At 38.9% G+C, this 22,791-nt stretch overlaps 1 protein-coding gene and 1 non-coding gene across 3 annotated transcripts in view; one reads left to right on the top strand and one right to left on the bottom strand.

Moving 5' to 3' along the window:
• The window catches only part of LOC122062479 (hydroxyacylglutathione hydrolase 2, mitochondrial-like), a 128,399-nt gene that overhangs the window by 82,588 nt on the left and 23,020 nt on the right, over positions 1-22,791 (top strand). The gene's annotated exons all lie outside the window — the stretch shown is intronic.
• On the bottom strand, positions 9,075-9,181 carry LOC122062481. The gene has a single exon (XR_006134986.1). It is a non-coding gene; the product is annotated as a small nucleolar RNA R71 (small nucleolar RNA).

The raw sequence follows: 22,791 nt of genomic DNA, 5'->3' as shown, positions 1-22,791 counted from the left end.
TACATGGATCCAAACATATTTTCTAGCATTATTTAGTATGCTACATATACCTTGTATCATAAAAAATCAACATTAAGCCACATTAAGTTATCAAAAATCGACATTAAGTCATGAAAAATCAACATTTAGAGAAATTCTCTTTTTTTATGATAAGTTTGACTAATTAAAGGATTTTATTTTTGCATTAGACATTTTGTATTATCTATAGCTCAAAATCAGTTTTCCAAAAAATCTAGGATTACTTAAATCTGAATTGTTAACAAAGTTATGTTCTGGTCAAACTTGTTTTAAAGTGTGCGAATACTGTTATAATCGTTTGAATGAAAAATAATTTTATGGACATCAAAACAAGAGATCATTTTACTGGACTTTTGGTTTTTAGCAATGTTTTACCACGATTAGATTTATAAAAATGGGTCTTCGTCAACGAATCTTGGGTCGATTACTTCTCTTCCTCTCATGATTGCTTTGATCTCCTGAATATTTTTGACCACTCCCTCATCTCTCTCCATATCCAACCCCATATTTCCTTTGGCCCTAAACCCTTCAAGTTCTTTGACATGTGGGCTCTCCATCAGGATTTCCTCCCCGTTGTCGAAGAAACTTGGAACATCCCGGCCCAATCCTTTGCATCTCTCCTCTTTGTTTTTGCCAAGAAGCTGAGAAATATCAAAGGAGTTCTCAAAAGATAGAACTCTTTCCTTTGAGAACATTAACTTAAATGTTTCCCGTTGCAAGGAAAAGCTGAGCCTTGCCCAAGCTAGTCTTCGAACTAACCCATCAGTCCTTCCCTTACTGTGGAAGAGAGGGTAGTATCTATTGAGCTCATTGCCGTTCTTGCTTAGGAAGAAAGCTTTCTCGGCCAGAAATCCAGGATCAAATGGCTCAAGCTAGGTGACTCCAACTTAGCCTATTTCCACCGCTCCCTCAAAGCCAAGACTCAATTTTTATCTCTAAGCTAGTCTCCCTGAATGGATCCACCCTTTTGAATCCTGAAGATATTAAAGATGAAGCCTCCTACTTCTCTTCCCACTTCCACCCCTCCTCCCCTCACCTCCCCTCCCCTCCCCTCCCCTCCCCTCCCCTCCCCTCCTATTCCCTCGGGCCTTCTCAACAAATTCATCCTTGACCACCATTTCCCTCGCTCCACACCATCCCATCTGATGACGAGATCCTCTCGGTTGTTCTCTCCCATAAATTCAACAAAGCCCCATGCCCTAATGGTTTTAGTATGGGGTACTTTTCCTCCTGTTAGCACATTATTCACTTTGACCTGACCCATGCCATCAGAAGCTTTTTGTTCTCACCATCCCAGATCAATGGTGTTAATCACACCTTTCTTTGTCTCGTCCCTGAGAAAGAGGGCGTCATCTCTATGCCTGACTTTTATCCCATTTCCATTTGCAATCTTCTTTGCAAATTCATTGCCAAAATCATAGCCAATAGGATTCAGCTTGACATTGACTCTCTTGTTCGTGCAAACCAATTGGCCTTTATTACTGGTAGAAGCATTGCTGACAACATCATCCTCTGTCAGAGATTGTCCGTGGGTTTGATAGGAAATCCCATTTTCCTGCTGGCCTTATCAAAGTCGACATCCACAAAGCTTTCGACTTCATTCATTTGGACTTTGTCTCCTCAGTCCTCACCCAGATGTCCTTCCCCCTAGATTTGTAAATTAGATCATCTCTTGCATTTCCTCCCCCTCCTTCTCTGTGCTAATGAATGGGAGTCTAGCAGCTACTTCTCTTCCTCTATTGGTATTAGACAAGAATGCCCCCTTTTGCCTTTTCTCTTCTCCCTAGATTTTGAGGTTCTCTCCAAATCCATCCAATCCTCCACTGACCTCCATCTCATCTCCCTTATTCCCAAATGCAAATCCCTTATGCTTACCCACCTCGTCTTTGCGGAGGATCTCATGATCTTCTCCAAGGCTGACCACTCTTCTATCTCCACTAACATGTCCTCTCTTCGCCTCTTTGAATCCCTTTTGGGTCTCTGGATTAACCACCTCAAATATAAACTCTTCATTTCTGGTGTCTCCCATTCTGGTTAAGCTAGGCTCCTCCAGCTTACTGTTTTCTTTATGGGTTCCCTGTTGGTCAAGTACTGGGTCTGCCTCTCATTTCCTTCAGGCTCTTCGCCCATCATTACTCCCCTTTTCTTGATTAAATCAAGAAAAGGCCCCAGCTTTGGAAAGGGAAACTCCTATCATATGTCGGCCGTCTGGTTCTCATCATATCAGTCCTCCAATCATTATATCTTTACTGGTCTAGTGTCTTCTCCCTTCCCTCTTCCACCTCCAAATCCATCAACACCCTCCTCTCTTCCTTCCTCTGGAAAGGTGTGGATTCCTCCTGCTTCCTCAGGCCTGTCTGTTGGGACAAAGTCTGCCTTTCCAAATTAGAGGGCGGCCTTGGCCTCCATGAAACCTCTGATGTCATCTCTACTTCTATCCTGTAGCTCATTTGGATGATCATTACCAAACATAAGAGCATCTGGGTTTCCTGGGTTTATTCCTACCTGCTCAAGCAAGACTCCCTTTGTACAGCCTCCCCTCCCTTGATTCTTCTTGGATTTCGCATTGTATTCTTAATTTTAGACCTCTGGCCCTCTCTGCTATTTCCTACTCCATAGGCAATGGATCCTCAACCTCCCGTTGGCTTGAACCTTGGCATCCCTCTGGCATCTTCTACTATTTGATCTATCCCAGAATTATTTATGCTTCTGGTATCCCTAGATTTGCCACTGTTGACTCCATCCTTTCCTTTGGCTCTTGGACTCCCCTCCCTTTGATCTTTGGTCCTTCCTTCCTCCCACCCCATTGGGTCACCACGAGAGACATGACAAGATCTGTTGGCTCCCCTCCCCCTTGGGGATTTTTACTACTGCCCATGCTTGGAACCATTCTTGTACTAGTTTCCCTACCGTCCCTTGGCTCAATATCATCTGGTTCAAAGGCCACATCCCTTATTATAGCTTTACTACCTAGCGCACAATTTCTAACTATCTCCCCACTCAGACCTTATCTCCAGGATCATTCCAGTCTCCCCCTCCTGTTGCCTCTGCTGAAATGGCACTAAAGACTGACCACCTTTTTTTTCTCTTGCCCATTTTCCTCTTTATTTGGAAAAAGGTTCTTAGATCTTACTGGCCCTCTAGCAGATGCCCTCTCCCCTTGAGCCTAGAATGGATCTGGGTCGACATGATGTTTGGCGAATCCTCCATTTGTGACATTGCCGAAAAGCTCGCATTTTACGATATAATTAACCACCTTTGGAAGGAGTGAAATCTTCGTTAATGGACTTCAACTCTCGCTCTTATGATAAGATTTGGGAAGCAATCTTCTTTGCTGTTAGCTCTAAGCTCGGTTGCCTTTCCCACTGGTATGTTAGAGACACCCCAAGGAACAAGCTTATTGTTGCTTCCTAGGGTCTCCCCTCCACCATCATTTCCCCCTTGATCTGTCCCCCCTCCTCTTTTGGGGTTCTGATGTGATAGCCCAATGCCCACTCCTTTTTGCTGGGCTTTGCCCTTCTTCCCCCCCTGTATATTCTTTTCTTCCTTTTGGTAATGATATTTTTATCTATAAATAGAAAAACATTTTATGAAATTTTCAGAATTGAGAAAAATCGTGCCTACGATAAAAAATCCAGTTTTTGTTCTTGGACGGGGGGTTGATTTTTTTTATATCCTTTTGGAATCTTATTTTTAAACTATTTTTATTGGATTCAAGTAGGGGGTATTTGCTTATTTATAAATAATATTTAAGTAAATGTTATAAAACATTTACTTAAATGATATTTGGCATTAATAAATATCCAAATATAAGGCAACATGCAATGCAATGCAAATGCAATGCAATGCAATGCAGTACAATAAAGCCAAACTACCTTAACAACTATGATCCTAACTTCATTTTCACTTTTGTTGGAAACAAAAATGGCTAGCAGCAAAGAAGGAACAAAAACACATCTCCAAAAGTCGTATTTTGCTCTAAAATAAGGTGAAAAGTATGTTTCACTATGCATTGGTATGTATTGGTGCGTATCGGAGTGTATCAGTATGTATTGTATGATACATATTGATACAAAATGATTTAATTTTTTCCATGTACCATATCGGTAGTATCGTACTGATAAGGGCCGATACCGATACGTATCGGCTGATATGGTACGATGCGTACCAATACTTAAAACCCTTGGTATATACATAATTTGGACCCTCAAGTCCTCAACTCAACCCAACTCGACATAACTTGACATCTCTCGCCTATTTCGCCCTACTGTGAAGAAAAAGTGAGCTTGTGTTGGTTTTTCGTGCCAAATTTCTCCTCTACAATGTAGATTAACTACTTCAGCACTGGTAGATTGGAGATTATCACTTCATCATCAACCTTTGGAAATATTTTTCTTCTCAAGAACTGTTTTAGGTAAAAAAAACTTTTCAAAAACATTTTTTACATAGAAACGTGGTCAATAGTTTGTTTTTCTTGTGGGATAGCCTAGGATGAAGGGTCCGAAGACTACTTACATAGGGTACGAAGCTAGAGAACCATTTCGGGTTTGATTTCTAAAAAACTGACGTTTCCTATGTTTAGATTTTAGAACGCCTAAAAATAGGGTAAATGGAAAGTTTCAGGGGCTACGAAGACCATTTGGCCACCAAGACCAATAACCAAGTCGACCGGAAAAAAATACAAGATCTTGGTGAGATCTCTTTGTTATTTTTTTTTTTGGTTTAGCAAGACTAGGGGTGAGATCGAGATCTTAAACGTTGCATATGCTGCCTCAGTTTGTTCTTATGGACAAAACAAGGTCACTTTTTATTTTTATTTTTTCCATAGTTGACAATTTGTGTCTATGATGAGCACTGCCAACAATGCTTTTGATTTGCATATAAGCCTAAATGATTTTCTATATTTGGTGCAATGATCAGTAACTGCCTATAGGGCTATATGTTAACAAGTATCTGACCTAAGAAGTTGACCATATCTAAAGTCTTTACATTAAATTGCAACTTCACATATGAGAATTAACTAGAGTCATGGCAATGTGGCCATAAAGTAATTCTTGAGATGTCTATCATCGATGCACATCCACTTTCAGTTGGAAGTTGAGAAGAGTAAGATTAGAGACCAAGGAGAAAGGGAGAAGAGAGGTAGAGGGAAGAGGGAGAGAAGATCAGAGGAGAAAGAGATGAGGGCAAAACGTGAATGAGCTCTTAGCTCATCTCACCTATGTTAGTTCCAACTAATACTTAAGGAAATCACATATTCCTCCCTAAGGGAGGTGAAAGAGAAATTAAAGAGAACACAAAATAGGACAACTTAACATAAGATAGTTCCTAAGGTACCCCTATTACATATATTCCAACACTCTCCCTCAAGCTGGAGAATAAATGTCATACATTCCCAACATTCATAAGAGGGAGCTAAACTGGTGAGGAATGAGTCCTTTGGTGAAGATGTCTGCCAACTGATCACTTGTCTTCATAAAGGGCATGCAAATGTTGCCAGTGTCAATTTTTTCTTTGATGAATATGCTTTGTTCTATCATGTTGCACTGGATTATGGGCAATGCTTATGGCTGCTTTATTATCACAGTAAAGACGCATAGGTCCGTTAGTATCATATCCCAACTCAAGAACTAGCCGTCTCAACCAAATGAGTTGACAAACTCCATGAGCCATTGCCTTGGGCTCTGCCTCTGCATTAGACCTAGCTACAATAGGATGTTTTTTGCTCCGCCATGTAACCAACTTACCACCCACAAATGTGCAATAGCCAAAAGTAGATCGTCTATCAAAGATGGATCCGACCTAATCAGCATTAGAATAACCTTCTATCCTCAAGTGATTGTTTTGGGCATATAAGAGTCCTTATCCTGGAGAGGACTTCAAGTATCTGAGGATGTGGTACACAGCCTCCAAGTGCTCACTCTTGGGAGCATGCATAAATTGGCTCACTACTCCCACTGCGTAACTGATATCAGGGCAAGTCAGAGATAGATATATCAGCTTCCCACTAGCCTTTGGTATTTGCTTGCATCAACAAGAAAAGAACCACAGTCTTCTCATAACTTGTGATTCTGCTCAATCGGAGTACTTGTCGGTTTGGACCCCAACATCCCTATTTCCGTCAATAGGTCTAACACAAATTTCCTTTGGCAAATATTGATTCCATTCTTAGACCTTAACACTTAAATCCCCAAGAAGTACTTCAGGTGTCCTAGGTCTTTAATCTCAAATTGTTTGGCCAAGTAGGCTTTTAGCCTAGCTATCTCCTCATTGTCATCTCCATTCACCACAATATCGTCAACATAGACAATCAACGTTGTGATTGTACCATTACCAATCCGGGTAAATAATCTATGATCTGCTTGACTCTGGGAATACCCATTCTTCAACATGGCCTGCCTGAACCTCTCAAACCAAGCTTTTGGTGATTGCTTGAGGCCATATAGAGCTTTCTTTAGGAGACACACTGATGAGCACATTTATGTGTGAAATCTAGGGTAATAAAACATGCATTTTATATATTTAGAATGGAGCTACCTTGGGTTTTACTCTCTTTTTACAGGTTTTGTATTTTAAAGGCTTTAAGCATTATCGGACGTTATATCTCTCCAACAACTACCTAATGTAGTTGGTGAGCTATGGTGTGCAAAATTCCCTTTCTCACCAGGGGGTCTCAAGTTCGAATCTCATGATTGTCTTTTTTTGGAGAATTTTGTTGAAGATTTCCTACTTTTCACTCACTTAAAGCACTAAGGGCATGGAGGGGATTTTCACATCAAATTAGAAGCAAGGAAAATCGTGGAAGGGTTCCTGCGCAAGAAGAGAAGAAAAAAAAAAGGAAAGAAAAAAAAAGGGAGAAATAAAGATTGTCCAAATCTTCTCTCTCCTCCACATCATCACCAAAAGATTGTCCAAATCACACAAAGCAAGAAGAAAATCGTCCCTTGGAGGGAGAAAAAGAAGAGAAATAAATTAGAAAAAAAAAGGAAAGAAAATAAGCAAAAAAATTATAGGAAATTTCTCCAAATTTATTTCTCTCTTCTCTCTCCTCCACCTTAGCACTTTTGGTCTCAAAAGATCTCACTACCAATTGTGGGTTTCTCCCTTTTAGGAAAGAGAAATTTGTTACCCTACCTCCCCATTCCCTATAAATACAACTCATGTAAGAGGAGGGGAGACACTTCATTCTTCTTCTAGGTTTTTTTTTTAGTTGCTCTATCTCTTTCTCTAGTTTTCTCTTTCTCTAGCTCTAGTTCTAGGTTTATGCTTTAAACACTTTTGTAAGTTCTTTTTATTCACTTAATGCAAGCACTTTTGTTTTTGATTCAGTTTTTTTATTTTTATTGTTTAAGCAATTGAAGTTGTAATTTTCAAGTTCTAGTTCTAGGCTTAGTTCTAGGTGACAAGAACAAGCTATGAAGCATGTCTTTCAAGTTCCATTTTTTTTTCTTTAGATTTGTTTTCTCTAGTACTAGAAATTTCAGATTTGGTTTATTCCAGATCTGGTTTTTAGTATTGGTAGCATCTCAAATCGATCAAGTTTTCAGTTCAAGGGTTGAAGTTCAAGTAAGTAGGCTCCCTCAATAGTCTTCTCTCCCCCCTCTCATTCCCTCTTCTGACTACCCTTTCTTTCTTAATTTAGGATTTTAATTTCAGTCGTTACATTATTGCTATCCCTTTCCCCCAAGGTTCATGGCTAATGTATGTGTTGGCTTTGCCCCTCTTAGCCATAGAACCATCAATTTATTGATTTTATTTTAATTGTCTCCCTTTCCCTAAAGCCAAGTAGAGTAACCCTTGTAAGAGTGACTCTCTGGTCAAGTAGGGAAGCTCATATTATGATGCATCCCTCGGGCTAAGTAGAGAAACCTACTTGTGAGTCTCTCTCTAGCTTTCTCCCTTTTCTTTTACTTTATTTTTATTTCAGCATTTTTTTTCTTTATTTATTTATTTATTTTTTGTTTTTTTTTTGTTTTTTTTTGTTTTAAATTGCGTGGGTTGTTTATTTATATATTTAATTTTAATTGCGTGGCTTGCGTCTTTAAATTCTTAGATAACGAATGGTAAGGACGTTATTTTAGATACATATGTTTAGGACGGTAATTAAATTAGATCACAACCATTAATCGGTTCACTTCGCATTATTAAAAGAAGTAAAAAAATAAAGTGGCTGCTCTCCCTGTGTTCGACCCGTAGCTACACTGATCCGTATGCTTGCGGTTACATTTAAAATCTCAAACAAGTTTTTTGCGCCGTTGCCGGGGAGACAGTTCCATGTTATTTTTCGCTTTCTTTTGGTAAATCGGAGTGCTTTGTTTTGTTTTTCTTTTTCTTTTATTGAATTCCTGAGAAGAACAACTTGCAATAATAGTTGTATCGGTGGAGGTCGCCATACCTCACAGTATGATAAAGACAGGTTTTGCCCTATAGCAGTACCTCAGGAATTGACCTGAGCAACCCCAGATCCCTGCCGGTAAGCTCCCATAAAGCCAAAAAAATCATAAAAAAAAAGTTTTGCTATCCATTCTTTTGTGCTTGTCTTACTCTAGTTGTGGGTAGTTTTCTGTTGCATGAGTGTTAGGTGGGTACGTAATACTAAGAATCGGTTAGAAAGAAGAGATCCAACAAGTAGTGACCTTATACGTTTGCTCTCTTTAAAACCCTTCAATATGGGAGACCAACAGCAAAACCCTTCACCTAAATCTTTGAAAGACAGGTTCTACCCTGCTAGAACAGCCCAACCTTCCTACATAGTTCTACCACAAGCCCAGGGCAATAATTTTGAACTCAAATCTCAATACATCACTATGTTGCCCCACTTCCATGGGTTGACCTCTGAGAATGCATACCTATTTCTAAGGGAATTTAAAGAGGTATGTGTTCTAATTAAGATCCAACAGCTTTTTGATGATGCTGTTAAGCTTAGGTTTATCACTTTTGCATTGAAAGATCAAGCTAAGAAGTGGTTGTATGGGTTACCCATAAATTCCATAACCTCATGGGAACAGTTCACAGTTGTCTTCCTTAAGAAGTTTTTCCCAACTCATAAGACCAATAAGCTTAAAAGTGATATCCTTCAGTTTAGGCAATAGCCTAGTGAGTCATTTTCCAAACTTATGGAGAGTTTCAAAGATCTACTCCAAGAATGCCCTCACCATGGCCTAGACCTATGGCATTTATGTCAAATAATTTATGAGGGTATTGATTACCCAATTAAACAAATGATAGAGTCTATGTGCCCTGAGAGATTCACATCCTTTACAGATGAAGGAAAGGCATGAGAATTCTTACTTGACTTAGCTGACAAAACCCGTGAGTGGGAATCAACCCAAGAGAGTGAAAGAGCCATAGGAGGAAAAGGATATTTTGTGGATGGGATAGTAGCCAAGGAAGCCCATTTAGATAGCCTAATCAGGAGAATTGATGCTATTGTTCCTAGAGAGCCATCATCAGTCAATTTGGTTAAGATTTGTGCTTTGTGCCAGTCCCCTGGACATCTCATTGAAGAATGCCCCAACACCTCTGGAGGCACTTTTAATGATAGTGTTAATGCCTTATACCAGAATAATCCATATAGTAATACCTACAATCCAAGATGGAGAAATCACCCAAATTTCTCTTGGAAGCAGGGCAACCAAGCAGGGCCTTCCAATTTGCATAACCAAGGTCAACCTGGACTCCAAAGGCCTCCCTTTGCACAACAATCTTTTTCCCAAAATACTTTTCCTAGGTCAAATGTAAGACCTCAAGCTAGTTTTCCTAGGGCCCCTCTCCTATCCTCTTATCAGCAACCCCCTGGGTTTACCAACACTGGAGAGACAAGTAGAATAAGTGACTTGGAAAAAAATGTGGCCCTCCTCATGACAAGCCATCAAAATCTTACGAGAGAACTCACTTAAGTTGTCTCAATTATGCGTGAGAGGGAGAAAGGAACTTTACCCAGTCAATCAGAGCCTAACCCTAGGCATCATCAGCCTGTTAGTTCACAAACATCAACTAATACACCACTGAATATAGTATAAGGTCAGACCCAACAAGGGCCCTCTAACTAATGTTATGTTGTTTATGCCTTAGGAGTGGTAGAGAGTACTAACAGAGCTTTCCTAAATCTTCTTCATCTATTACTCCTATTAACTCTCCTTCAGTTGAGGACACAAGTGTGCCTCTTGTTTCAGGTTCGTCTGATGAACCTAAAGATTTTTCTGAAACTAAAGATGATTTGGTTGAGGAAACAAAAAATGATTCTTCTGAACAGGGGCAAGTCCCTAACAGTCCTTATGTTCATCCTGTCCCATTTCCTAATCGCTTGGTAAACAAAAGGAAGACTGCTTCCATGGACAAAATTTTAGAAGTCTTCAAAAAGGTAGAAGTGAACATCCCTCTATTGGATGCCATATCCCAGATCCCCGCCTATGCAAAGGTACTGAAAGATTTGTGTACTCACAAACGTATCACTAGTGTCCCCAAAAAGGCGTTCTTGGCAGGTAACATTAGTTCCATAATTATTCAGCCTATAGCAGCCAAGTATAAGGATCTAGGGAGCCCTACCATGTCTTATGTCATAGGCAACACCTACATTGAGCATGCCTTACTTGACCTTGGCGCAAGTGTGAATCTTTTACCTTACCATGTGTACAAGCAACTTGGATTGGGAGAATTGAAAGCCACTAGAACTACTCTTCAGTTAACAGATAGGTCTGTTAAAATTCCTTAATGGATGGTTGAGGATGTCTTACTAAAGGTGGGGGAATTTATTTTCCCTGTTGATTTCATTGTGTTAGATACCAAGCCCTTCTCAACCAAGGATGAGATCCCAATAATTCTAGGAAGACCATTCTTGGCTACCAGTAATGCATTAATCAACTGCCGGAATGGTTTCCTAAGATTATCTTTTGGTAACCAAACTGTTGAGTTTAACATGTTTAGGATAGGCAAGCAACCACATATGGAAGAAGAGATTAATATGATTGAGGATTTTCTGGATTTTTCTGATGATTTAATTATCAACTTTGATATTAATTTTGATTCAGAATTCCAAGAGTGTATGGATGAGTTGGATGATGATAGTGAAAATTTCTTTTCTAAAGTCTTGAGTCTCCACACACCTGTGGAGCCCTTAGGACCTCCATTCCCAAACCTTCCATAGTTGAGCCTCCTAAGCTAGATCTTAAGGAGTTGCCATCTAATTTTAGGTATGCTTTCCTAGGGCCTGACTAGACTCTTCCTGTAATAATTTCTTCAAATTTGACTTCTAACCAGGAAGAAGAGTTACTTAAAGTGTTAAAAGATAATAAGGAAGCCCTAGGTGGACCATGGCTGATATCAAGGGTATAAGCCCTTCTATTGTGCAACATCATATACATCTTATGGAGGATTCCAAACCATCCACAGGACCCCAAAGAAGAGCTAACCCAATGATGATGGAAGCTATTAAGAAAGAGATCCTAAAGTGCTTGGATCATGGAATAATTTATCCTATTTCTGACAGCCAATAGGTAAGCCCAATTCACGTAATGCTTAAAAAGTCTGGTGTGACTGTAGTTCCCAATGCCAATAATGAACTAATTCCAACCAGTGTCCAATCTGGTTGGAGAGTGCATAAACTTTAGGAAACTTAATGTGGCAACCTGGAAGGACCACTTCTCATTGCCATTCATTGACCAGATGTTAGAGAGGTTAGCTGGACATGAATACTATTGTTTTCTTGATGGATATTCTGGCTATAACCAGATCCCAATTGCTTTAGAGGACCAACATAAGACCACTTTTACATGCCCATATGGAACATTTGCTTACAGGCGTATGCCCTTTGGGCTTTGCAATGCCCCTGCTACGTTTCAACGATGCATGATGAGCATATTTTCTGACATGGTCGAAAAATTCTTAGAAGTATTTATGGATGACTTCAATTCATGGGAATTCCTATTCTGAATGTCTTTATCATCTTTCTCTAGTTTTGAAAAGGTGCATATCTAAGAATTTGATTTTGAATTGGGAGAAATGCCATTTCATGGTTAAATCTGGTATTATTTTAGGCCATGTAATATCCAAGGAGGGAATTAAGGTAGATAGAGCCAAAGTGGATTTAATTGATAATTTACCATCTCCTCAATCTGTTAAGGACGTCTGATCTTTTCTAGGGCATGCGGGCTTTTACAGAAGGTTTATTAAGAACTTTAGTCAGTTAGCCCGACCTCTCACTTCATTACTTGCTAAAGATCAAACTTTTGAGTTTTCTAAAGAATGCTTAGAATCCTTCAAACAACTTAAGAAGGAGTTGACCAATGCACCCATTGTTCAACCACCTGTTTGGACTGAACCTTTTGAACTGATGTGTGATCTTCGGATTTTACCATAGAAGCGGTTTTGGGTCAAAAAGATTAATAAGTTGCTCACTGTCATTTATTATGCTAGTAGGACCTTAAATGATGCACAACTCAATTATACAACCACTGAAAAAGAATTTTTAGCGGTTGTGTTTGTATTAGAAAAGTTTCGGTCTTACTTGGTTCATATGTGGTGGTGTATACTGATCATTCTGCTCTCAGATACTTAGTTCAAAAGAAGGATGCCAAAGCCCGTCTTATTAGGTGGGTTTTACTTTTGCAAGAGTTTGATTTAGAAATTAGGGATAAAAAAGGAGTTAAAAACCTAGTTGCAGACCATTTATCCCGGCTTTCAAATTCCTTGACTGTCGATTCTCCAATCAACGAGAACTTTCCAGATGAACAGTTATTTGTAGTGTCCAGTGAACCATGGTTTGCTGACATTGTCAACTTCTTAGTTTCAAGTGTGACTCCGAATCACTGGTCCACCCAAGATAAGTATAGGTTTCATTCCCAAGTTAAGCACTTTTTCTGGGATGATCCTTATTTGTTTAAGATATGTCTGGATCAGATTATCCGACGATGTGTTCCTGATCATGGGCAACATTCTATTCTCTCTTTTTGTCATGATCATGCATGTGGTGGACACTTTGGACCTAAGAAGATTGCCGCAAAGGTTCTCCAATGCGGATTTTATTGGCCCACTCTTTTTAGAGATGTTTTTGATTTTTGTAAGGCTTGTCCCGCCTACCAGTCTTTTAGCTATATCAATAAGAGGAACATGATGCCCCTTAACCCTATTTTGGTAGTTGAGTTCTTTGATGTATGGGGCATCGATTTTATGGGACCATTCCCTAATTCCTTTGGGAATTTGTACATACTTTTGGCCGTTGATTATGTTTCTAAATGGATAAAGGCCATACCTTGTAAATCTAATGACCACAAAGTGGTGGTCCAGTTTCTCAAAGAGAACATTTTTTCTCGCTTTGGTGCACCACGTGCAATAATTAGTGATAGGGGGGGGTACTCATTTTTGTAATCGGCCTTTGAGGCCTTAATGAAAAAGTATGGGATCACCCATAAGTTATCTACCCCTTATCACCCCCAAACTAGTGGCTAAGTGGCAGTGTCTAATAGGCAAATCAAACAAATCTTGGAGAAAATTGTTAATCCCAACCGTAAGGATTGGTCCCTTAGGCTCATTGATGCCTTGTGGGCCATCGGACTGCATTCAAGACCGATTTTGGTCAGTGTCCCTACCATTTGGTGTATGGGAAAACTTCACTTACCAGTTGAGTTGGAGCATAAGGCCTTTTGGGCCATCAAGAAGCTCAACTTTGATTTGTCTGATGCAGGAATTCATCGTAGGCTCCAACTATCTGAGTTGGAGGAACTTAGGAATAAAACCTATGAAAGTTCTAGGATTTACAAGGAAAAGACCAAAGCTTTCCATGATAAGCACATTCTGCTTAAATCTTTTGCAATTGGTGATAAAGTCTTATTGTACAACTCTCGATTGCATTTTTTTCCTGGTAAGCTTAGATTCCGATGGGATGGCTCGTTTATTGTCCATAATGTATATCCCCATGGGCCTGTGGAGATTTTGAATCCAGGAACAGGGGTAATTTCGAAGGTTAATGGTCAACGTTTGAAACCATTCCTTGAGTTTCCTAATACTGGTAGTGAAGAGGTTATGGATCTCCATGAACCTCTTTACACTGATGATTAACTTTTAATCAGGTATGACTCCCTTACATTGTCTTCGTTTTTAATTCTTTCCATGCATTGAGGACGTTGCATGACTTAAGTGTGGGGGAGGGAAACCAGTTTCTGCTTTTTCCACTTTGTTTTATTTGTTTTTGTTTTTTTGAGCTTGCTAAAGGATGAAGTCCTACTTTGGCTTTTGGCTAATGATTATACCATTCGGTTGCTTGATGTATGAAAATAAAAGTTTTGACTAAGGTACCCATTTTGAACGTATAAAAACCCTGTTGAGAAGAAAGAAACAAGCCTGTGTCTTAAGATGAGACTTTCTTCTGAAAAATAAGAGACCCCTATTTTATGGTGTTAGACCATATGTAAGTCTGTGGGTTCTTTGTACTTTTGATTTGGAGTTGAGACATTCTTTTTAATTTGGCATGAGTTGAAAAATGCACAATTTTAAATGAAATGTGAAATGTGGTATAAAGAAGAATAAGAGTTGATTCCCTTCGAACTAGAAAGGGCATTGCGCCTCAGGAAGCGTGGTGTCTTGATCGAAGTTCCTTGGGAGGAAACTTCCGAAGGAACTGTAGCATCATTGTCTTTGTGGGCATATGCAAAAAGCGAAGCTACATAGTAACTTGGGTGTCTAGTGTTTGCTCCACCATGTCATTCAGGCCAAAAGTAGTAGAGTAGAATAGAGTTTATTAAGCGAAAAAAAAAAGGAGAAAAAAATGTGCAAATGTCATTAATGCTTAGTCCAACGCCTTAGTTATTGGTTCCCTATTTCTTCACAAGTGGTTTTACCTTAAGATAAGGATGTTTTGGAAGAGACGAGGTGAGTTCCAAATTAAGAAATATACTAGTGCCTGGAATTGACAAAGGGTAATAAAAGTTCAAGTGTGGGGGTCCCTTGTAAGAGAAATTATCTTTGCTCCGGATCGGTATGGCCCTTACCTTGGCTTGGGATTTGTTTATTCTGAATTTTGGGTGTATATTCACTACAAACATCCCACGAGACACAACTCATCCACTAGGGGTGACCTAGGGGTTTAAAGGCTTGTTGCACATGCTAAGTGCAACAGTGATTCCTACGAAAGTGAGTTAGGATTTTTATTTTTATTCTTTTTCTTTTTGTTTTGCTCGAGGGCTAGCAAAGTCTAAGTGTGGGGGAATTCTGATGAGCACATTTATGTGTGAAATCTAGGGTAATAAAACATGCATTTTATATATTTGGAATGGAGCTACCTTGGGTTTTACTCTCTTTTTGCAGGTTTTGTATTTTAAAGGCTTTAAGCATTATCGGACGTCATATCTCTCCAACAACTATCTAGTGTAGTTGGTGAGCTATGGTGTGCAAAATTCCCTTTCTCACCAGGAGGTCTCAAGTTCGAATCTCATGGTTGTCTTTTTTTGGAGAATTTTGTTGAAGATTTCCTACTTTTCACTCACTTAAAGCACTAAGGGCATGGAGGGGATTTTCACATCAAATTAGAAGCAAGGAAAATCGTGGAAGCATTCCTGCAGAAGAAGAGAAGAAAAAAAAAAGGAAAGAAAAAAAAAAAGGGAGAAATAAATCTTGTCTAAATCTTCTCTCTCCTCCACATCATCACCAAAAGATTGTCCAAATCACACAAAGCAAGAAGGAAAATCGTCCCTTGGAGGGAGAAAAAGAAGAGAAATAAATTAAAAAAAAAAAAGAAAGAAAATAAGAAAAACAAAAAATTATAGGAAATTTCTCAAAGTTTATTTCTCTCTTCTCTTTCCTCCACCTTAGCACTTTTGGTCTCAAAAGATTTCACTACCAATTGTGGGTTTCTCCCTTTTAAGAAAGAGAAATTTGTTACCCTATCTCCCCATTCCCTATAAATACAACTCATGTAAGAGGAGGGGAGACACTTCATTCTTCTTCTAGGTTTTTAGTTGCTCTATCTCCTTCTCTAGTTTTCTCTTTTTAGTTGCTCTATCTCTTTCTCTAGTTTTCTCTTTCTCTAGCTCTAGTTCTAGGTTTATGCTTTAAACACTTTTGTAAGTTCTTTTTATTCAATTAATGCAAGTACTTTTGTTTTTGATTAAGTTTTTTTATTTTTATTGTTTAAGCAATTGAAGTTGTAATTTTCAAGTTCTAGTTCTAGGCTTAGTTCTAGGTGACAAGAACAAGCTATGAAGCATGTCTTTCAAGTTCCATTTTTTTTTTCTTTAGATTTGTTTTCTCTAGTACTAGAAATTTCAGATTTTGTTTATTCCAGCTCTGGTTTTTAGTATTGGAAGTATCTCAAATCGATCAAGTTTTCAGTTCAAGGGTTGAAGTTCAAATAAGTAGGTTCCCTCAATAGTCTTCTCTCCACCCTCTCATTCTCTCTTCTGACTACCCTTTCTTTTTTAATTTAGGATTTTAATTTCAGTCGTTACATTATTGCTATCCCTTTCCCCCAAGGTTCATGGCTAGTGTATGTGTTGGTTTTGCCCCTCCTAGCCATAGAACCATCAATTTATTGTTTTATTTTAATTGTCTCCCTTTCCCTAAAGCCAAGTAGAGTAACCCTTGTAAGAGTGACTCTCTGGTCAAGTAGGGAAGCTCATATTATGATGCATCCCTCGGGCTAAGTAGAGAAACCTACTTATGAGTCTCTCTCTAGCTTTCTCCCTTTTCTTTTACTTTATTTTTATTTCAGCCTTTATTCCCTTAATTTTTTTTTAAATTGTGTGGGTTCTTTATTTTCAGTTATTTATTTATTTAATTTTAATTGCATGGCTTGCGTCTTTAAATTCTTAGATGACGAATGGTAAGGACGCTATTTTAGATACATATGTTTAGGACGGTAATTAGAATTAGATCACAACCATTAATCGGTTCACTTTTGCATTATTAAAAGAAGTAAAAAAATAAAGTGGTTGCTCTCCCTGTGTTCGATCCGTAGCTACACTGATCCGTACGCTTGCGGTTACATTTAAAATCTCAAACACACACCTTACGATCAGCTGCTTGAAATTTCAAGCCAAGAGGGGGTGCATATACACTTCTTCCTCTAAATAACCATGGAGGAAGGCATTCTTTACATCTAACTGATATAAGGGCCAATTTTTGTTTGCTGCCATAGATAAAAGAACTCTTATCGAGTTATATTTGGCCACAGAAGCAAAGGTCTCCTGGTAATCAATTCCATAGACCTGACTGTATCCTTTAGCCACCAATCTTCCATTGTACCTCTCAATAACACCTTCTGATCGGTACTTGATTGTATAGACCCACCTACATCCAACTGGAACTCTTCCCTCGGGGAGATCAACCAGTTTCCAAGTGCCGTTCTTCTCAAAGGCCATTATATCCTCAGACATGGCTTGCTTCCATTTGGGTTCTGTCATAGCCTTAATAATAGCTTTAGGAATGGAAATAGAAAAAAGAGCAGCAATAAAGGCAATACCTGTAGGAGAGAGAGCATCATAGAAAACAAACTGGGCTATAGGATTAGTACAAGCTATTTTTCCCTTTTGAACAGCAATAGGGAGGTCTAACTCAGAAGGAGAAGAAATGTTACCTGATTAAGGAGGATGGAACTTAGGATATGGATCCAAAGAGGACTTTTGGCAAGTCTTCTTTGTCCTTCTTGTGTATACAATAACTAGTGCCTTCTCTGTATAAGGCCCACCAGTCTTCACAGTGTCAACATCATCCACCTTTTTATGTTTCCCAATATCAAAAGAGGAAGGAGTAAGAAATGGAATAGCGTCAGTAGCCTTTTCACTTTTATTCCCATTTTCCCCCTTAAGAGGATGCTGATGAGGAGCAAAGAAAGGCACAGACTCAAGGAAGGTGACATCTTTGGAAAGAAATCGCCTACGAGAGGAAGGGTGATAACACTTGTAGCCTTTGGTAGTAGAAGAATACCTAAGGAAGAGGCATTTGAGGGCCTTGGGATTAAATTTGGTGCGAGAGGATTTGTTAACATGCACATAACAAATACAACTAGACACTCGGGAAGGGAAAAAGCAAAAGACTAAGGGGATAAGAATGCAATAGGGTTTTGGGACCCAAGGATTTTGGTAGGCATGAGATTGATGAGAAATGCAGCAGTAAGGACAGCTCTTCAGACAAAAAATATTGAGAACATGCATACCAAATAGAACGTTTCTACCAACTTCTAACAAATGACGATTTTTCCTCTCGGCTACCCCATTCTGTTGGGGGCTGTCAACACATGCGAGCTGATGGATAATACCATTGTCAGTGCAAAAATCCTGTAGACCACCATACATCATGGATCGAGAACTCGGTCGAAACGATATCGTGTGACTTTTAAAAGTCACAGATTTCATTTTGACCATGTTTCGACATGTTTCAATGAAATTTCCCATGTTTTGATCGAAACATGGGAAATTTCGACCAAACCAACTGGTTTGACCCTTTGGGTGGAACCAGGTCCTATATAAATTACTTTGAAAAGAAACCCAAGCCTTCTTTAGTAAAATTCGACCCTCTCTTAGTTTTTTCTCCTAGGAGTGGGACACTTGGGGAAACAGTGGAGATCTCCATTTTTTACCCAACAAAGTTGAATTTAAGGGTGATTTTTGCTTCATTTACATAAAAAAGACAGCTTGGACAAAAAAGGTAAGTCCTAACTTCCCCAAAAATCATTTTTTTTCTATAGAATATACTTGTAAATAGAGTAGAATTATGTAAATTTTTTATATGTTACTTAGGAGGACCCGATCTACGCATTCACGGTGGCTAAATTTTTTTTTGCATGTTAATGCTTTTTTTTTTTCCTGTTTTTAGAAATGCATTTACCTACAACATATTTCAGTCAACAACTTAGCTCAATGATTATTGAACCTTTGGTTCACCACACAAGTATGACTTTATATATATATATATATATATATTTTTATGAAATTAATGATTTGAATGTGTTAGAAATGTCTAAAATAGGATGTACACAAAAAATCAGGGGAAAAAAACACTTTTTGAGGGTCGAAACCTAAGTTTCCACTAAACCGGGAAAAATTCCCTGGTTTTCTCAAAATTTCCCAAGTTTTAACCGAAATTTCGGTTTCCCCAAGGGTCGAAACCTGATACCTTGAACCTTGCCATACATGTACTCTCCCCCTTTATCATACTGGACAATTTTGATCCTGGTTTCAAACTGGGTGTGGACCATTTTATAAAAGTTTTTGAAGTCATCATAAACCTCACTTTTTTCTTTCATAAGAACGGTCCAAGTGCAATGAGAGAAATAATGAACAAATGAAAAAAAGTAACGATGGCCAAATAAAGAGGTATTAGGACAAGGTCCCCATACATCAGTATGCATAATGTGAAAGGGAACAACAAATTTACTACTATGATAAGGATAAGAAGAACGACAATGTTTTGCAAAAGTACATATGGTTCACAATAAAATACATGAGAAGAAGAAACAGACATAAATAAATGAGGTAACTGTTTTCTTATAACAAGAAAAGAGGGATGTCCCAAACGTTGATGCCAATGCATCACAGAATCCATAAAACTACTACTACGACCACATGCATAGGACTGTGGTGTAGTAAAAACAGATAATTGTGGCGCAAGGAGATAGAGTCCGCTCTCCTCACGTCCATTGTTAATAATCCTCTTCGTTACCAAATCCTGAAAAAGACAGTGGGAAGGGAAAAAAAGTGATACAACAATTCAACGATTTAGTTAAAGTACTCACAAACAAAAGGATCAAGGTAAGATTAGGGACATGGAGAACTGAGTTAAGTGAAATAAAAGAAGTAATGGGAATATTGCCTTTGCTGGAAACAGAGGAAAGGGTACCATCGGCCACCCAAATCTTATCCTTACTCAAACAAATGGAGTAAGGATTATAATAATGAGACGTACCAGTCATGTGGTTAGTGGCCCTAAAGTCAATAACCCCATAACGGAGCTATGGAAGGTGCAGATGAGGTGACATGCATAGCGGGAGCTGAGGCATCCTGTGAGGTAGATGGACTATCAAGCTGAGACATGAACCGGCGGAGCACTGTAATATCATCACTAGAGAAGGAGCTGGATCAGCATGTGAGGGTCCTCGAGGATCAGTCTCTGTCATAGTAAGCATGAGTTGTAGCCCCACCTTTACGACCACCACGTGTACTAGTAGATCCATCACGTATAGTTGTCATGGCGTCATGGTGACCTAAGGCGGTGGGCTGGGGGTAATCGATTTGGCGGTGTTATTTTTTATTTTCCCTATTTTCTAAAGTTATTTTGTATGTTATAATATATACCTTATGACATAAAAAACCAATCAACATTAAGCAACATCAAGTCATAAAAATCAATAGTCACTCACATAGTTGTCAAGGCGTCGCCTAGGCAACGACTAAGTGTCCAAGCGGTTTGCCTGGGGCCTAGGCAACAGTGGCTGCCTTGTTGCACTGCATGTCGCCTTGTGTTTTGGCACTTATTTATGCCAAATATCATTCAAGTAAATGTTTCATTTACTTAAGATATTATTCATAAATAAGCAAATACCCCCTATTTGAATCCAATAAAAATAGTTTAGAAATCAAATTTCAAAAGGATAAAAAGTCAACCCCCCAGTCCAAGAACAAAAATTGGATTTTTGTTATAGGGACGATTTTCAACTTTTAAATGCTGGGGTTTTTCTCAATTATGAAAATTTTATAAATTCTATCATGTTAAAACATTGCTAAAAACCAAAAATCTGGTAAAATAATATTTTGTTTTGATATTCATAAAATTGTTTTCATTCAGGAGATTTTAACAGTATTCGCGCACTTAAAAATAAGTTTGACTGAAGCATAACTTTGTTATTGTAACTCAGATTTAAGTAATCTTAGACTTGTTAGAAAGTTGGTTTTATGTTATAACTAATACAAAAAGTCTCATGTAAAAATAAAATCATTTGACCAGTCAAACTTATTATAGAATAAGAGCATTTCTCTAAATGTTGATTTTTTATTACTTAATGTGACTTAATGTTAATTTTTTATGATTTGATGTGGCTAAATGTTGATTTTTAATGACTTGATGTGGCTTAATCTTGATTTTTTATGATACAAGGTATATATAATTTACTAAATAATGTTAGAAAATAAGGAAAATAAAATATAACACTTGTTCGCCTTAAGGCGGACGCCTTCTCGCCTAAGCGCTTAGACAACCCTCCACCGCCTTGATTCGCCTTGGCGCCGTGACAACTATGGTCGCTCACATCAAGTCATCAAAAATCAACATTACTTATTGACATATAGAGAAATGATCTTTTTTTATAATAAGTTTGGGAGAGGGATAGGTATGCTATTGGGGTACAGTAAGCTAGCGGACAACGCTAATGAGGGCACATGATGGAGTATCATTCAAGAAGGACATAGGGGTCATTTCAAAAAGGGGAAGAGAGCGGTAGACGCATCGTATGCTAGCAGCATACCCAACCTTTTCCTATTAAGTTTTATTGGTCAAATGATTTTATTTTTAGATGAGACTTTTTGTATTAGGTATAACACAAAACTAGCTTTCTAACAAGTCTAAGATTACTTAAATCTGAGTTATGACAAAGTTTTGTTTCGGTCAAACTTATTTTAAAGTTTAGGAATGCTATTAAATCACCTAAATGGAAATAATTTTATTGATATCAAAACAAAGGATTATTTTACCGGACTTTTGGCTTTTAGCAATGTTCTACTATGATAAGATTTATCAAATTTGTGGGTGTCCTCAAACTCATCTAGAAGATTGCCTCCAAACAGAAAAGCATTTGGGTTGACTGGATTCATTCTGGATTACTCAAGCAAAACTCTCTTTGGACTGCCCCTTCCAATCCTGATGCCTCTTGGATTTGGAGAAAGATCCTTCAGCATAGAACCTTGGCCCTCAATGCTATTTCCTATTCCATTGGGAATGGTCAATCTACTTATCTATGGAAGGACCCTTGGCACCCCTCTGGCATTCTTGCCCTTCTAGTTTCTCCCAGAGTCATATACTCCTCCGGCCTTCATGTAAAGGCTATGGTCTCCTCAATTCTTTCTCCTTGGGGCTGGTTGCCTCCTCCTTCCCCCCTCCTTTGCTGGATCTCTGGTCCTCCTTCACCCCTCTCCCCCCCTAAGCATAGAGGCAGAGAAGACCATTATATTTGGCTTCCCTCTTCTAATGGGTTATTCTCTTCTGCCTCTGCTTGGTCTTTTATCCGTTCCCCATCTCGGTCGGTTCCCTGGCACAAACTGGTCTAGTTTAAAGGTCATATCCCCCGCCATAGTTTCACTCTTTGGCGCTGCCTATCCAGTTGTCTCCTAACCCAATCCTTCCTCATCCACCGTAACATCCTCGCTAATCCTTCCTGCTGCCTATGTCCCTCAGGCATATAGGATACCCTCCATCTCTTCTTCTCCTGTCCCCTTTCCTACCAAGTTTGGAAAACCGCCCTTTCCAAATGTTGGTCTGCTAGAAGGCACATTCTTCCTTTTGATAGAGAATGTATTTGGGTTGACATGTCATTTTCGGGATTGACCATTTGTGATACTATTGGTAAATTGACCTTTTGTGTTACCATTAACCACTTCTGGATGGAGCGCAACATTGGTAGATGGACTGCCAAATCCCGATCCCTGGATAAAGATTTGAAAAGCTATCTCCTTTGACGTTGCTTCCAAGGCCTAGGCTCTCTTTGCTAGACACAACCGGCCAATCCCTATCTCCCGCCGGAACTCTCACATATTTTCTTCTTGGAACCTTCAAGCTACCCCCACCCACCACCCC

This window comes from Macadamia integrifolia, unplaced genomic scaffold, assembly GCF_013358625.1.
Source record: "Macadamia integrifolia cultivar HAES 741 unplaced genomic scaffold, SCU_Mint_v3 scaffold1047, whole genome shotgun sequence".
NCBI classification, from domain to species: Eukaryota; Viridiplantae; Streptophyta; class Magnoliopsida; order Proteales; family Proteaceae; genus Macadamia; species Macadamia integrifolia.
This window is presented reverse-complemented; position numbering and strand designations above follow the sequence as displayed.